This window comes from Apis mellifera, linkage group LG1 (assembly GCF_003254395.2).
Source record: "Apis mellifera strain DH4 linkage group LG1, Amel_HAv3.1, whole genome shotgun sequence".
Taxonomy (NCBI): domain Eukaryota; kingdom Metazoa; phylum Arthropoda; class Insecta; order Hymenoptera; family Apidae; genus Apis; species Apis mellifera.
The window spans coordinates 14,555,924-14,573,378 of NC_037638.1; the positions used below are offsets into that span (position 1 = coordinate 14,555,924).

Sequence of the window (17,455 nt, forward strand, 5' to 3'; positions counted from 1 at the left end):
CTTTAAAAAGCTATTTTTATTGAATTGTAATTTATTAAAATATTAAAGAATGTAAAGCATATTATTATTACAGAAAATATATTTGAACTATTTTATAGGAAAATTTACTTAATTTAAAAATTCAAATTTTAATAATATGAATACGTATAATATTATACGTGGTGTGCTTAAAAAATAAGATATACGTATATTATAATGTGTTATAAAAATATGTTAAAAATATATGTAAATATATATTATAAAAATGTAAATCTTTTTCCTTGCGAAAAATATATATTATCTTTTTATTTAATAGCTCATTTGAAAAGCCATTCAGGGAATATTACTTGTTCGTGACACAAACTCTTTAAAGTTTCAATATTCTTTCATCTTATGAATATAATTTTATCTATAATATTTTTTTGCAATAGGAGGATAGAGAGCTATCAAAATCTGAATATTTTATATATTTAAATTTCCATCTTTTACCATTATAAAGTAATGGTTTTAAAAGAATGAAAAAAAGCTTAAGAATTATTATACCATTTCCATTAATATTTACCAAAAAAATATGAGTGTTTTTGAATTTTTATTATAATACAAGCAGTCAGTTACTGATTCTGTATGTAAAAATAAGAAAGAAAAAAACAGTTTTTTATTCTTTTTTATTTCGTTTTCAAATTTGAAAATTTTCAAATATAAGTGACATTAATTAATTCTCCATTAGATACAAATTTATATTGATAATTATTGCTCTATATATGGAAATAAATAAAAAAATATATAATAAAATTTTGTCAATTACATTCTTACTTTTTAAGAAAATCGAAATTGAATATTTATGATCAAGAAATTGTCGTGAAATTGTATGTAAATGAAAAATTCTCAAATTTATTTTTCCAAAAAATAATTTTTCATCGAAGAAAATTTATTGTATACTATATATAATTTATTCTATATTCTATATTTTTTTATTATATACATATATATTCTATTTTCTTCTCACAAAGAATTATTTCCTATTAATAGTTCATTCGTATCTAATCTAATCTAATCTAATTAGTTTATTTTGTACTTTTGTATTTAAAAATTTTTTTTAGAAAACTTAATTTTCTTAAAAACGAAGTCTCAAATGAAAAAATATTATTCTTTTCCTCCAAATTATTTTTCGAGATCATAGAATTACCATATATCACGATCTCGAAGACATTCTGTATATGCATTATATTCGATACTTTTATCTCATAATAATAATATTCTCAAAATTTAATTTAATAATTAACGTTAACAATTTCTTATTAATAACGAATATTTTTATTGTAAAAAATTTATAGACATTATTATAGTTTTGAGAAATACAAAAAAAAAAAAAGATATCCAGATTTCTGCTAAATCGCTGAGCATAGGTATAGATAGCTATTGTGTTCGCGAGAATACAGCCTGTTTGATGTTTGGTATTCATCGTGGAAAGACGCGACGTCGTTTTCTCTAATAAGCCACAAGATAAGATGCCACGAAGCCGGAAACCTGTCACGAATCCTTGACACGAGTCGAGCGAGTGGAGAGAAACGTGAAACGTTTCCAAGATTCGCCGCACCGGTGCAACGCGAAAGAGAGAGTAATCGCAATGCGATAAGATTTCGAATCGTATCGCGATGCATTCGATTCTCGCCAGGCCCAGGAAATACGTGCAAATACGTGCGATTATCAACGAGGAGGAAGGGCTGGTGGCGAGCGAAGCGATTGGAGAGGAGGAGGAGGAGGAGGAGGAGGAGGAGGAGGAGGAGGAGGAGGAGGAGGAGGAGGAGGAGGAGGAGGAGGAGGAGGAGGAGGAGGAGGAGGAGGAGGAGGAGGAGGAGGAGGAGGAGGAGGAGGAGGAGGAGGAGGAGGAGGAGGAGGAGGAGGAGGAGGAGGAGGAGGAGGAGGAGGAGGAGGGAGGAGGAGGAGGAGGAGGAGGAGGAGGAGGAGGAGGAGGAGGAGGAGGAGGATTTTCGAGAAGTCTGCGGAGCAGGTATGTAAATTGTTCGTTTGTCCGTTTCAGTAAATATTTGGCGGATGGCGTTTCCTCGAGCATTCGGTTGGTTCTACAACGGTTTGCGCATCGCATCATCATGGAGAAGTTGTAAACGGCGCCTCTGGTCTCTCTCGCCCGGAATGTCGGTTCATCGGTACAATTATAAACTTGCACTTCTATTATGTATATACCAAACTATTCGAAGACATTAATGTTTTTCTTTGTAAGTTGGAAACAACGTTTCTCGCGATATGTTGTGTAGAAAAATATGGGGGGAAAGGAAAAAATGAAATAAAAATAGAAGAAAAATCAGATACACGAATCGCATCAAATATCTGTTGTTTCTGTTTAAAGATAAGACTTGTATAAGATAAGATATAAGCAATGTATTGCGTTATTTTCGAATGCATATCGTGATAATTTGAAATTAAAGAGAATATCTTGACAGTTTTTTTTATTTAGAGAAGAGATGGAAAATTTCGAATTAAAGAATTTCGATGTTGTCTTAATAAATTGATTTTTTTTATCACTTAAATTTAAAAATTTATTAAGATAAATTAGCGAATTGTAATAATTACATTTTATTATCTCTGATTTTTTTATTTTTTCTTAAACTGATAAATATTTCGTGAAGCATAATTGATCGATCACAAAAAGACTCGTGAAATTTGCACAAATATCGAGAAGAAAGATAAAATATTTATATGATTATTGTTTATTAAATTAACTATAATAAAATTATATATAAATATAAGTTGAAATAATTTTACGAAATAGTTTTTAAATAAGTAATTAAAATAAATTAATATAAATTAAAATACGATAATATTTGTTGAAATTATTTAAATTTAATATTTAATAAATTATGAATAATTATTTGAAATAATTTTCTTTACTATTTTTTTGATATAAAAGAAAATAAAAAATTATAGTTTTATTATATTGTTAATACATATTTCTTAAGAGATTTGATCTTATCTATATTTTATATATTTTTAGAAAATCTATTATATTATAAATAAAATAATTTTTCTTATAATATAAAGATTGATTCTGATTTTATAAGACTAAAGATTTCTATATTTTTTCAAAGTTTTTACGATTCATCATTTGTCTTTTTAGTAACAAGAAAAATACATTACAAAATATTCATCTATATCCATCCATATTCTTTACAAATCATATTAATCCTTAAATTGATTACAGAGAAGCTTGGAGTAATATCATTACATCATTATCATTTCACTTCCATATTCATTACATTATATCAAAGGCCAATAGAGCATTAAATTAGAGGAAAAGATTATAGCTTGCTGGTAAGTTGATTCTTCAATAATTTTTGTATTAAAAAAAAAAAAAAAAACATTTAAGGTAATCATGCATTATTGAGAATATTGAAAACGATCATGATTTTGATGTACGTTATTAAGATCATCATCCTAAATAATTTTTTTTATAACCTAATCAATACTTTCTTACAATTTTCGAAATATTTATAAAAAAATTGCAATTATTCATAAAATTTTATACATATATATCTGGCGATAACATATCAACATTTGCGACTATCGCTTATCAATTGTTTATATAAAATAGTATAAACATATCACAGCAACTGGTATCAAAGTATATAAAATGTGTAAATCAGTTGAATCATATTTAATATCTATTCTGTGAAGAACTTGAATATTCCATGGAATCTTCCTATAGAATGTGAAAATAAAATATGAAATAAATCTAGTTGCGAAATTACAGTAACAAATAATATTAGCATTATGCTCGTTGTAATTTTGATTATTCTTTTTCGATTGTTTCGTATTTTATAGTCGAATTCCACGAATCTAAAGGACTTGTGGAACGTTCAACTTTATAGTTGAGATATCTCAAACTCATCAAAATACACAAGAAAATAGCTTCTTTTTAATTCATAGGTTATTCATCTTGCAATTGATACCACTGTTTGTAGAAACAATAGATAAACAGCGATCATATGTTGATATAATGCTGTCCAAGATGCGTATAATGAAATAGTAGCAATTATTTTTTTTAAATACTCTGAAAATTATAACAAATCAATTAAGTTATAAAAAAATGTTATTCAAGATAATGTTTTTGATACATAAAACAAATTCTAATCATTTTGAATATATTTGTTATTTTTAAAGATATTGAAAAGTTTCTTCTACGAAAATATAATTGTAATAATTTTTTTATAAGTAAAGAATTTTCGAATATTTCAATATTATTATTTTATTTTTCTTTTAAATTGTTTGCCATATTTTTTTATTCGTATGAAGAAAATATTCAATAAAACATTAGTACATAATATTGAATATTAATTCAATATTTATTAAAATTCAATAAATTTTAAGTTTTCATTCCAATAATACATACAAATTAAATAATACATCTTATGGTATCTATTTGAATCAATGCAACGTTTGAATTCTCGAAGTTTGTGTATTTATTATCATTTCTTGATTAATTGCTGCAATAAATTTTTCTCTCTCTTGTCTTTTGTTATAGTTACAGTATAACATTGTTATCTTTTTTTTTTGATATACAATGTTTTTTCAAAGAAAAAATCAAATGACGTGATATCTGGTGTGATCGTGCTGACCATAATACTAGCCCATTACGTTCAATCGATTTGGTAAGATGCTATTGAGAGCTGCGTTTTATATGTATACAATGTAGTGAACAATCATCGTGTTGATATCATATTGAACATTCGATTGTACATTCTGTAATAAGTTCGTATAAATTTTTCGTATTTCGTGATAGTGATCATTTTATTTATAATTAAATCAGATTATTTTGCCTATAATGGCACATCACATTTTATGAACTATCACTGTTAATAATATATTCCTCTTAATTATATGGCCAGTAAGGTTTCGTTGAAACCTTAATTTATCACAAATTTACTTGTTGTTACTGTTAATAAAAATTGTCTTATCGATAAATAACATTGTATACAAAAAATTATCATTTCCTTTCATTTATTGGAACATCCATTGAACAGGAAGTAGCACGATTTTGAAAATCTGATCCTGAGTGTAATTCTTGTTCAAGCAGATAACGATGAAATTTATGCTTGGGAAGAATTCTTAATACATCACGTCTGTTAATTTTCTAAGATTTTCGTTCGATTTGTCGCGAACGATTAATCCGAGGATTAAAGTTCGCTAATCCGAGTGCACCGATTTCGCTTCTTTGACACAGTTTCTTACGTTCACAGTGTCGTTTTAAGGTTTCAGTATACTTTTAATTTTTCATGTATCCGTTAAAATATACAGCGCGAGGGATGGATATGACCCGGATAACATTCAATAGTGCTTCCGCTTTTGCTCGAATTTTTGTCGAATCTTTCCATGTACAAGAAGCATATCTACTCGTTCGTTAAATGAGAATTTCATTTCGAAATTAATTTATCATCAGAATAACGTAGTTCCATAAATTGTTTGCTTGGAGAATCTATTCGTATTAATGAAAGAAAGTCTTAGCTACATCGATCATTATATCTATTTCTTGTAACATTTTACTTTTACTTTACTTGTAGAAATAAAAATGTATAAAAATGATAAGAAATACTCAAACGATTCAGCGAATCGATGCATTGATACAATTATCAACGATAATGTAAAATTTATTATAAATGTAAGATTGTTGTTGTTTAATTCTATATTTATTATTGGAATGATTTTGAAATAGAATAGAATGAAAAAATACAGCAATCAATTTAAAAAAATGGAGATGATCTTAAAATATTTGAAAATCTTCCATAAAACTGTTCCATAAATTCTCGTTTCATTATAAAAATCATAAAAATCATTCATCTATAAAAAAATTATTATAATTCTCTTCGTATCTTTCATACGAAAAATTTTCAATATTTTTTAAAGTAACAAAATTATTCAAAAGATATTCAAGATTAGAAATTATCACTTCATTCTATATGTTAAAATTAAGCTATCTTTCTTTTATTAATGCATAATTACCACATTTAGCAGAAAAATGTAACATACTGCATTCATTAATTTAAAAAATTTAAAAAAGAAACTTATTTATCAAACTTAAAAAAACATTGAAAATACATTCATTTTTATATTTTTCAATTTATTTTAAAAATTAAGATTCTAGAAAAAAATCTATTCATATTATATAATAGAACAGACTTTCCTGTTAAATCATGAAGGAAAATTATAAACTCATTTTTCTTTTTAATATAAAAAGAAATATAAAACTAGATGAGTATATCCTTTCCTCTATGTATTCAGAAATTGTAATTGTATTTAAAAATATACAATTATAATATACATTTTATCGTTTCCTTTTTGCTTGAATATGTATGAATTTAGTGATCACCAAATTGAAAGTGTTCAAGCTGTTTCCTTTTATTATCTATATAGAATAGAAATGATCATGATTACATTTAAGTAAATTTAATAAATTAATTTAATTTAAATTAATTGGTTAGTACGCATACATATTTTTGAAAGTAAAAGATTTATATTTGATTTTAGATTTCTAACACTGATAATTCACGTAGTATTGTGAATGGTCAAATAACAATATCATATAATAGAACATTTCAATATATCAACATGACTGACTAGAGTTATCTATTTCTATGCTACTACATTGTGTTACAAATTCTCTTTTATCGATCCTGAAATCACGTTTGCAAATGATTATTACGATACTATTAACTTTTCCCTATGAAATTCGAATACTTTCTAAATAATGAAATATTTAATATTGTAAATTATATGCATTATTCGCGACATTGCATCAGTTTTTCTCATATATTTAAACTATCATGATTTTTCAACAATTCAGGCAAATGAATATTATAATTATACATATGTACAGTTACAATTGTATATTATATTTTTATAATTTTATTATACACATATACGTATAAAAAGATCTATTAACGAAAGAATATTTCTATTTCAGGAGAAAATCATAGTACGAATGAGTACGCGAACACCTGATGGAGCTTCTTAAGTCGACACGAAAAGAGAATAGTCCTCATCGTCGTCATAATACACTCGGGGAAAAAGTGGCGAGAGCCGAGGGTGAGAAGGGTAATAATCGTTCAACAGGTTTTCTTTCGAATCGTGCATACATTTTCCTTCTCTCGAGCTAACCAAGCACCGTTTCATCTTTGTTCCGTTTTTGCTTTTCTGCTCGAAATTGATCGTTGCAATGTGTCTTGAATAAATTCTGATCATAGACATGATCGTTTTTTCGATCTGATTGCCATGATTTTGCTCCGTGTAACGCCAATTTCAAATTGTGGCTATCGTGCGATTAGTTTGAAATTTTCGTTCGAAATGTTTTTAAATCCGCGCGCGCGAAATAAGATCACCAGATTCCAGGCAGTATATCTGTTTCTTTTTAATTCGTCCAAGTTCGGCTAAACTCGTCCGAACTCGTGTCTAATCGAGTCTAAACGTAACCTAACTGTCAAACAAAGTGAATTAACAAGCGTGTACACAATTTTTCTTTTGTGCAAGTTTTGTGTATTCGTAAGATTTTTCTTCTTTCTTTTTCTTCTTTTTTAAATAAACAAAGTTTTATCCGAGGTTATGTTTTCGATCAATTCTTATTTCACGATATTTATTTTTGTTCAATATCGTCCCGAGTCGAAATGTCGAGGAAAACGATATGATTCTCACATAACCTCCTCGTACATATTCAGGTGAATAGAACGGCAACACTGTACGAAGAATTAATTACGACGATATTCGAAATAGTCCACACAGCGAATGCAACCGATCAGTTGACGCCAAGCGACTAGTTTGGGACGCTGACGGATTACGATAAATGCGATTAAGCGATGCAGTCGACACGGTTGCTCGATATATTGATTAATCAACCGAGATAAAATAAGCGTCCATTTCCGATGGATTTCCATTTGAGATCGAATCATATAGAAAGACGGTAAACTTATTTCGGAAAAATGGAATAATTGATCGAAATAATTTAAAGAAGAGAATTCGGTATTCGATTCGATATAATTGTAAAAATGAAAGATGTGGCGATCATTCGAATGCTCGAATTTCGATTTATTTCGGGTAGATTTTTCGCAATCCGGTATGGCGTTAATTTATTTATAAAATCAATATACCTAGCTATCGCGATATCTGTTATCATCAGAACTTCTGTGTCATCTGCGCTGATTAACCTCATTACCGACGGCTGGCCCTCATTTCTGTTCCCATTCTCGATATAGATGCGTACATAGCATGTCTAAAAAGTAATAAAACTGACAATAAAAAGATCCAGTGAAAAAGAATATAATACTTATGTCATATTTTCATTTTTGAGAAAAATATTATTTAGGAAATTTTATTTTTATAGAAAACTGAATCATATTTAAATAATAAATTAAATAATAATTGTTATTAAATTTTAGATATAAAATTCATTTTACTATAATAAAATATAAAAAATCAACATATAACACATCTTTGTCTTTTACTATTCTTTTGTATAAACTAAAAATTTTTGAAATTTATGAAATTCATTATAATAAAAATCATTCATTTTATTCAAGAATTTATAATAGTTGTAAAAAATCGTCCATAAAAATTCGTAAAAAACATTTAGACTTATGACATTCGTAAAAACCATTCATTTTATTCAAAGTATATTCTTTCGACATCGCTGCATCGATGATATCAACTAGTGCAAAGATAGACTTTTAGAGATAGACTTTCTATTGTATCTTTTTGTCACGACTGCTTATATGATTGAAATATTATCGTAGCATTGATATTTTTTTTTTTTTTTATCTTTTATTATTCTTGAACGCGAGAAATAATGAAAACTGAGTATTTTTTAGCTACTATCAACAATGCATTGTACTTTTCATCATTATTCCATTATATTTTTACGAGAGACGTATTAAGAAACATTTTATTACTTTACTGAATTATATTATTATTTCATTCTTATATTACGTTTATTTTTGTTGCATTGTTTTCCATTTATGAAAAATTTATATGACGATGACAAAGATACATCGATATTTTTACCGATTGATATTTGAAGTTCAATGTATCAAAATCATTGATATTTTTATACAATTGACGATTTTAGATCTATTTAATGGATCATTTTAAAATTTTAAAAGAATATTTAATAAATGCCAAACTATTTGCTTCGTATATTATATTCTCTATAGTAAATCAGAGTATTTATCAACAGATAGATATTTTGAGATTTTATCTTTCATTGTAAAATACGTAACTATTTTTATTTTTATCAAATCTTAAGTAAAATTCATTTGATATTTGACATTATTCAAATTATGTATATTTTTTTATTCAAAAATACTTATTTCTTGTCAATATCAATATCGTCAGAATAATTCGGTATATAAATATTCAACTAACGAAGGTTTAACATTGATACAAAAAAAATCGATTATCTAGTATGCTTAGTCAATTTATATTATTAAATAGAATCCTAAAAAATATTGATTTATAAAAATCTTATAAAAGCTTAATTAAAATTTAAAAAAAAATCCATATTTTACTATACTATATAGTCCATATATCGGATAACATCGATATATGGCAATTAATGGATGACACTTAGTATCGATATATGTTCTTTTTATATCGATATATGTTCTTTTCATTTTTGTCATGTATATATCGTCATAATTTTCTTAGACATATAAAAAAAAATAAATCTCGTTATTTCTCAGAAATCATGTATTAATTGTGATATAATGATGAAATATCAAACATGATTTGCAAATAATTTTCAATTAAAATTATATCATATTTCTTTGTTTTCATTACGACTTATTTATTTATTCGATGATATGCGAACGAAATTTAACTTACATTTCTCTAACTTACGTAAAACGTTATTATAGATTAAGAAAGGTTATAGATTGAAAATTGATGCGTGGGTAAGTCACAGTTGGTTAAACTATCACCTCGAAACGAGATCAAGATTTATCGAAACCTACGCGGCAAGCGAAAGTTGTTTCTTTCCCGGTGGAGATTACTCGTCCAGACAGACACGGTTGAATTCGCTGCTGTCGCGTTCAGGTTACAGTTAATAGTGGATGCGTTTTCGTTTCGTTCTAAAGTTGTGTAATATAAATATATATATAAATATCGATAATAAGAGGTTATATCGGTAATATCATTAGGATTGACAAAGGATCGCAATAATTGAAATTCCTATTTTTTCTTATTCAAAATTATTATTAGAGATAATGATATCTATGTTAATGTGATTATCTATGAATTAATTATATTTTAGATATATTTTATTGATCGTATTAATCACATTATTAATTTTAGATATATTTAAAATATCAATATTCAAAATATACGTATAATTTTTAATAAAATTTATTTATTTGTTTTAAAACTTATTATATATATTTTTATGAATCATAATGATAACTTTAAATAAGAAAAAACATAATGTTAATTATTTCTTCATTAACAATATTTTAATATTGTTAAAAGTTATATATCTCAATATAAACTTATATATATTAATATGTTAAAAGTTATCGATAGAATATTTCAATAATCATTAGTTATAAATCTAATTGAAACGTTGCAAAAACGCGAGAAATGATGGTAACCAATAAATGCACGTTTTAATTCAAATTTTAAATCAATCTTCTTTAATTCTCAACCTCTAATTTCCTTCGGATAAAGTTGAGAAACTAAATTTAAGAAATTTTTTAAAAATGAAAAAAAATTAAAAAAATAAGTACCTAAAATTCAAAATAAAAAAATATACATTTTCTATTCATAAAAAAATATGTAATCATAATTTTAGTTTCTATTCATAAAAAATCATTTTAAATCATATTCAAATCATACTTCTATCATACTTTTTAAAATGAAGGAAAAATTTAAGAAAATTTTTTCAGATTTTTTCAAAAATTGTCATACAAGAAAAAAATAAAACAAAAAATAAACTATCTTATAAATTTTATTTAAAATAAATTTTTTCATATAATCAATAATTTGAAAGATAATAAAGAAAATCAATTTTGTGAGCATTTAAATAATTATTTTAATGTGAATAATTTCTGAAAACATATTTTCTCATTATCTGATCGAATCGAGAAATTTTGTTAAAATTATTTTTTTATTAAATGAAATTATTTTTGGCGAGAATTTGAAAGGTAACAACAATCAATTGGTTCTAATTCAACGGAATAATTTTTACAGATAGATATCTCCTAAATCAATGGTTTTTCGATATAACAATTTCTTATAGAGAATATGCAGATAAATCAATTAACACATTAAAAATTAAATTATATTAATTCTATTATAAAATTAAAATTGACGCTTAAAATCTATGCTATTATTCGATTTGCAAAAAAATTTAAAACAATTATTAAAACATTTTTTTGATAACTTTAATTCTTTGTGAAAAATTTTTGATTTCATATCCAGTTAAACGGAATAGTATAACAATATAAATATAAATATATATCAATGAAATATATGAATATATATCAATTTATTCATTTTATTCAAGAATATATATCAGTCAATATATTCATATAAATAAAAATTTTCGTTTTTAGAGACTTAGAATCCAAACTTAGAATCCAGAATATCTTGAGTGGAAAAGTATATTCCTTCAAATTAAGATAAAGTTTCCTAATTAAATTTTTCCTTTTTTATTTGAAGTTTTCAGATAAGAGAAGAGAATTAAATTAAGATCAAATTTAAATCATTTAATGTATTATTTTTCGAAAAAATTCATTTGAAAAACAGAAATCGTTTTGGTGAATTCATGTGAAAAATCACACATTTTTAAAAGGGGGAATATCGAATTCGAATTCAAAATTCGTACCCCTATTCTGCAAAAATTTGCCAAGAAAGCAGATGGCAACTGACCCAAGAGCCGCTTCGCTGCCGCTCGTAAACTAAACAAAAGAATTTAACAGACGACTGACCAAGCGAGGATCAAACGTTCTGATGAACAGTTGTTGGTCATCCAGATGCAAAAATAATATCGTCACTCTTAATGTAATATTACTTAATTAAGAATTTGATATAATGTTTATATATACATATATTTCTTAATTTTTATTTTTTATAAAATAAAAGATCATTAAAATAAATATTTTTTTTAAAACAAATACATAATATATTAAAAAAATAATTATTATTATATTCAATCATTGTATCAATTTATTTGAAATCAATTTATTTTATTTTTATCGAAGTACAAATTTATCTTTCTTGTTTTCTTGTATGCAAATTTTTCAATTATTTTCAACAAATCTAAATTTTTGTAAATATCTGCAGATAATAATTTAATAAGATTACTTATTTTTCCAGGCAATACTGAGGATCTAAGATAATTTTATAATTAATCTTAATTTAACAAAATTTCTTTTGATGCCAGTTATAGATAAAGTTGAAAAAATTCCTAAAGCTATATAAAAATTAAGAAATCAAGATAAAATATCTAAATTATAATTAAATACGTTATTTTAAGTTATATTTTAAGTATATTAATTGAATTTGTTTGAAAAAATTAATAATTATAACGAAAAGATGATATACTTGTTAATCAAAATGTTCATATATACATTTTCATGTACACATATTGAATAATAATCTCTTCTTCATCATCCAAAGCTTCTATTTATTAAACCATTATTAGGAACGACACTATTGAAGAATTCAATTTTGTGAAGAAGAAAAAATACGATGCAATGTAACCACTCGCATAAAAATCTATGGAATGAATCGTTGCATGTACCAGTTTAAAATGAAAACGCATTGCAATCGTAGTTTAGATTCTGCGTGACAAATCAATGACTGGTGCTGGCCTCAAGCGGCGGCAAATGTTCGAATCCTGGAACAGCTGTGACCACGAATTTGCCACGAAACCACCGATAATCTCTTTTTCTTCATTTCCGTTTATCCGTTTATTCCATCTTTTTTACAAATTGCTTTTTCCCCTCTCGCCGATGATTAAATTGTTCGAGATACGTACATCGATAAATACGATCTCTCGATGACGCGTAACTTTCGTGAAAGCGACAGCGTTTGACAAAAATATCTAAAGATGTGATTTTTTTCTTCTTTTTTTTTCATGCATCGATAAAACTCTGCTCGCGAGAATATATATATCGTCATTGATTTTCAAATACAAAAAGGCGAGTATCTATTCCGCTTTTGCCTTCGTTTGCATTGAAAAAGAAGAGAAAATAGAACGCCATTGATGAATTCGAACGCGATTAATTTATAAGGGTATCTCCAATTCATTCATATTTATTTCACTCGACGACAATTTTCTCGAGCGATATTACATCATGAATTAGAAAATTAAGGGGTGGCCGCGAAGTAACGGACGTGAAACGTCGCATGCACAATTTGACACGTTAATTGAAGTTCGTAACTCCTAAAGGATGTCTACATTTAGCAATGCAACCCGAGGAGAAATCAATTTGGTTTATAATACATTCATGTAGTTACAAATTCTACTGATGGGATCACGGAATCTAATATAGCTTTTAAACATATAAGCTCTAGAATATGTATGAATTGAATAACAAGGCAGAGAATAATTGATACATCGGATCAAAAAAAAAAATCGATAAAAATAAAATAAAAATTAATTGAAATTACAATTAACAATTTTGTATATGCGTGCAATTAATTTAAATCACTTCTATTCTTATTATTAATACATTTAAAAAAAAAAATCAATGAAATATCATTTATTCGTAGATTATATTCGTCAATAATATCTTTAATAAATTTGAATAACATAAAATAGTTCGTTACTCTATTATAATCATGATCGTGTTTGGACGCAGGAAGAAGCCTCTCAAGAATTCTAGAGATAAAAGTCGCAAGAATTTTTATTGCTTTTATTTAATCACCTGAGCATATTTAACTCGGCGAAGAGCTACCATTCCGCGTGATCGACAGACCGAATCTAATTCTTTCTCGCACAATCGCAAGGTGGCGTCGTATATTTACGTTTTCCTTTGCCGCGCGCGTCATGTTTTGGATTCATGGACCGTAACATTTTAGCGAAAATGTCGACGAAAGTCGAGGCAGAGGTGTCGGGCGGGGATGGGCAATGAAAACGATTGGTTCGAAGCCACGGGGCAAAGTCGAGCGCAATGGGTCGAAAGAATGCAAGGACGAGGAGGAAGGAGGAAGGAGGATCTCGTCTGGTTCGCGAAGGTGAGGCTTTCGTTGGTATTTTTTCGAAGTCAGCTGTGCAAAGATTGACATCACCGCGTGCCAGAGCGGTGATTCATCGGAAAGAAAGCACTCGAGTCGATGGTACCTGGAAATGAATTAAAGTAGCCGTTTATCGCCGATTAAGATAATCGAACGAACAAGCACCGCGGCGTCACGCGCTAAAGAAAGACTTCTCTGTTCATCTTTCCAAACGCTTGCGACTATATCTCGACGAATCGCATACTCTCGCTTTCGAAGAATTTGAATGCGCGCACTTCTGTAATTTTCCGCCGTGTGAAACCGACATAGAGAGTCGACGCTCTCTTCGTTGTCATCTTGTAAATCATTGATACGTTGTACGGACTAGAGAGATTAAAAGGGATTGAAAAATATTTACGATGCGAAGGAAAATTGCACAAACTTAGCACAAGTTAAGTTTTTGTTATTATTTTATATCGTCTTTACAACATTACAGATAAAATGTATATAAAATCAAATTGTATTTGTTGCAAGCAAATGGAAGAAAAATTATTTATAAATATAACAATGTGCTTATTACTCACAGTAGATATGATGTTATCCAAAATAGCCCAATATATATACATATTGAGGTTTAAAATTGTGATTCGTATCTGGAGAACATGTTCCAATATATAAATGTAATATTCAAAAAATATTTGATATTTTATGAAAAAATATTTTGACACGATTTCATATCAGACAGTAGAACGTTTTAAAATAAATTCTTTTTATATGTACGTGATCAATAAAAATAAAATAACTAATTCCAAATATGACGTTTATTCGTAAAATTTTACAAATATTTATTTTATTAGATATAATTCATGATTAAAATTTAAATACATGTAATTTTTAAAAATTTTGAAATATATATTACATTACGTACATTGTACATACATTATGTAAATTCTATTTAAAAATTTATAAAAAATTTATAAATAAGTATATTTTTTAATGCAAAAAAAGCATATATCTGTTCAATTTCAGTTCAATTTCAGTTCAATTTCAGCGTAGATTTACACTTTCAAACATGCATGGATGGTTAAAAAAAAATTTTTTTGGAATCTTATTTTTTTGATTTCAATGATATTTTATATATAATACAAAAATATAATAAAAATTTTAATATTAATTAATTGTTATTATATAATTTTAAGCTATTATTATATACGGAAAACTATCATTTGATTATGATCAAATTTGATATTTCAATTATATAGAAAAATAAAAATTAAATCCAAATAATATTTATGCTGTTTTTCAAATAACGATTCAGATAATTTCAAATAATGATACATTTATTTTACTGATGAAAATTATTTTTTGTTAATCCTATCAAATATTAATTTTATTTTCACTGAAATAACAAATAAATATAAATATAATTCTGTATAGCCATTGTTTTCCATATTTTATCATATATATTTTTACTTTTTTCTATATATTGAAAGTTTCTTTGTTATTTTTTAAGTAAATGATTTCATTTCACGATATATATTAATCTCTAATCCATTCAATATAACAAAAAATATTAATTTTAAATTCAACTTGTTGACAAATTAAATTAAATTAGAAGATGTTCATTTAGTATTTTCTCATTAAATATTTTTTTTTAACAGAAATTCTAAAATAATGAATTTTAAACGCATGCACGTGGATTAAGAAAACATCAATTATTTTATTTGTAACAAATAAATTTAAACGAAAATCTTTTTAACATTACATATTTGTTCTGTTTGTCCTATATGTCTCTTTAATAACATTAATTATCTATCTATCATTTATAAAATAAAATAAATAATATGAATATGAATATGAATTATAATTTTTCTTTTTCTATAAATTAAAAATTGTTTATTTTTAATTTAATAATTAAAAATAATTTATTTATTATATTAAATATCAAATAGTTGTTAAATTTTACAAAAATAATTTTATTAGATAAAAGTTCTATTTCTATTAAAAATATCTCTTTAAAATTTTAATTCTTACCGATTCCATCATTCCATCGCGATAAAACGAAAAAACTTAGAGCGATCGGTATTGCAACGAACTCTGCTCTATTTATTCGGATGTTGGAGATACGGTTCGATGGTTGTCAATTCATTTTTCCTTCTTGTTTAAAAAAAAAAAAAAATAATAATAAAAAAACTACGCGTGTTGGATTTCCAACATCGTGACGTTACGTCATCAACAATATTATGGAAATATAGATGGATATATATACACGACTCGGTGGAAAAAGCGCAATGTTGCTCATTGCTCAAATATCGAAATTCGTATCGATATTATTCTTTGTTCTTTGTTTTCGCACGATAATTCATTTGACCAGTGATATGTCTGGCAACTTTTTTATCTTATGTTATTTCGAAATAAAAAAACAAAGTGATAGATAGATAGTACAGTTGCATGCAAAAATTTTCTCTTTTTCCCTTTATATTCCAAGAGAAAGCGATATCCAAAAAAATTTTCACTAATATTAGATAAAAAAAATAATATGAGAAATAAACATTGTTTATTATATTTTATTATTTATTTACAAAATTATCAAATTAGTACATGTAAAAGTTTAGGCCACGTTTTGTAAAAAAAAGAATCTTATAATATAAATTGAATTATAAATTGAACCTGTAATATTTTGTATTTTTGTATTTATAACAACAGCATAGCATCTCAATGTGGAGTCCATTAATCTGGAAATAAGATCTAAAAGAATTTCATTTCGTTCTTCTTTTAAAATTTCGAACAATTCTTTCATTTCGATTTTTAAATTTATTTACGTGTTGTTTCAACTTCCTTTATAAAGCTCATTTGAATTAATATTTATTTGGATTGAGAAAATCGGATGAAAACTTATATTTTTGAAGGTTAATCTATCATTTATAATCAACTTCGATGTGTGATCATATTAATTATAACATTGCTTTTTTTTAAATGTATATTACGTATTAGAATACACTTACTTTGGATAACAAAGATTGGAAAAAAATATCGCTTTTTCAAAATGAATCGAAATTTGGAAATGATATACGATATCCAATTGACAAAATAATATATTAAATTGCAAAATACAACAGATTTATACTATTATATTACAAGATTTAACTAAAAATTAATTTACTTTTGCACAAACTAATTTATTAATTTTATAAATAAGTATGGATATATAATAAATAATAAATATATTTTTTTTTCTTTTCATTTATCATACTCTTTCACC

The 17,455-nt window shown here is 26.0% G+C and overlaps 1 protein-coding gene and 1 long non-coding RNA gene across 4 annotated transcripts in view; one reads left to right on the top strand and one right to left on the bottom strand.

The window, feature by feature from the left end:
* LOC724618 (cysteine-rich motor neuron 1 protein) overlaps positions 1-17,455 on the bottom strand; it is a 261,295-nt gene that overhangs the window by 89,657 nt on the left and 154,183 nt on the right. The window lies entirely within an intron of this gene.
* Positions 1,936-8,297, top strand: LOC113219402. The gene is made up of 2 exons (XR_003306527.1): positions 1,936-1,990; positions 6,956-8,297. It is a non-coding gene; the product is annotated as an uncharacterized LOC113219402 (long non-coding RNA).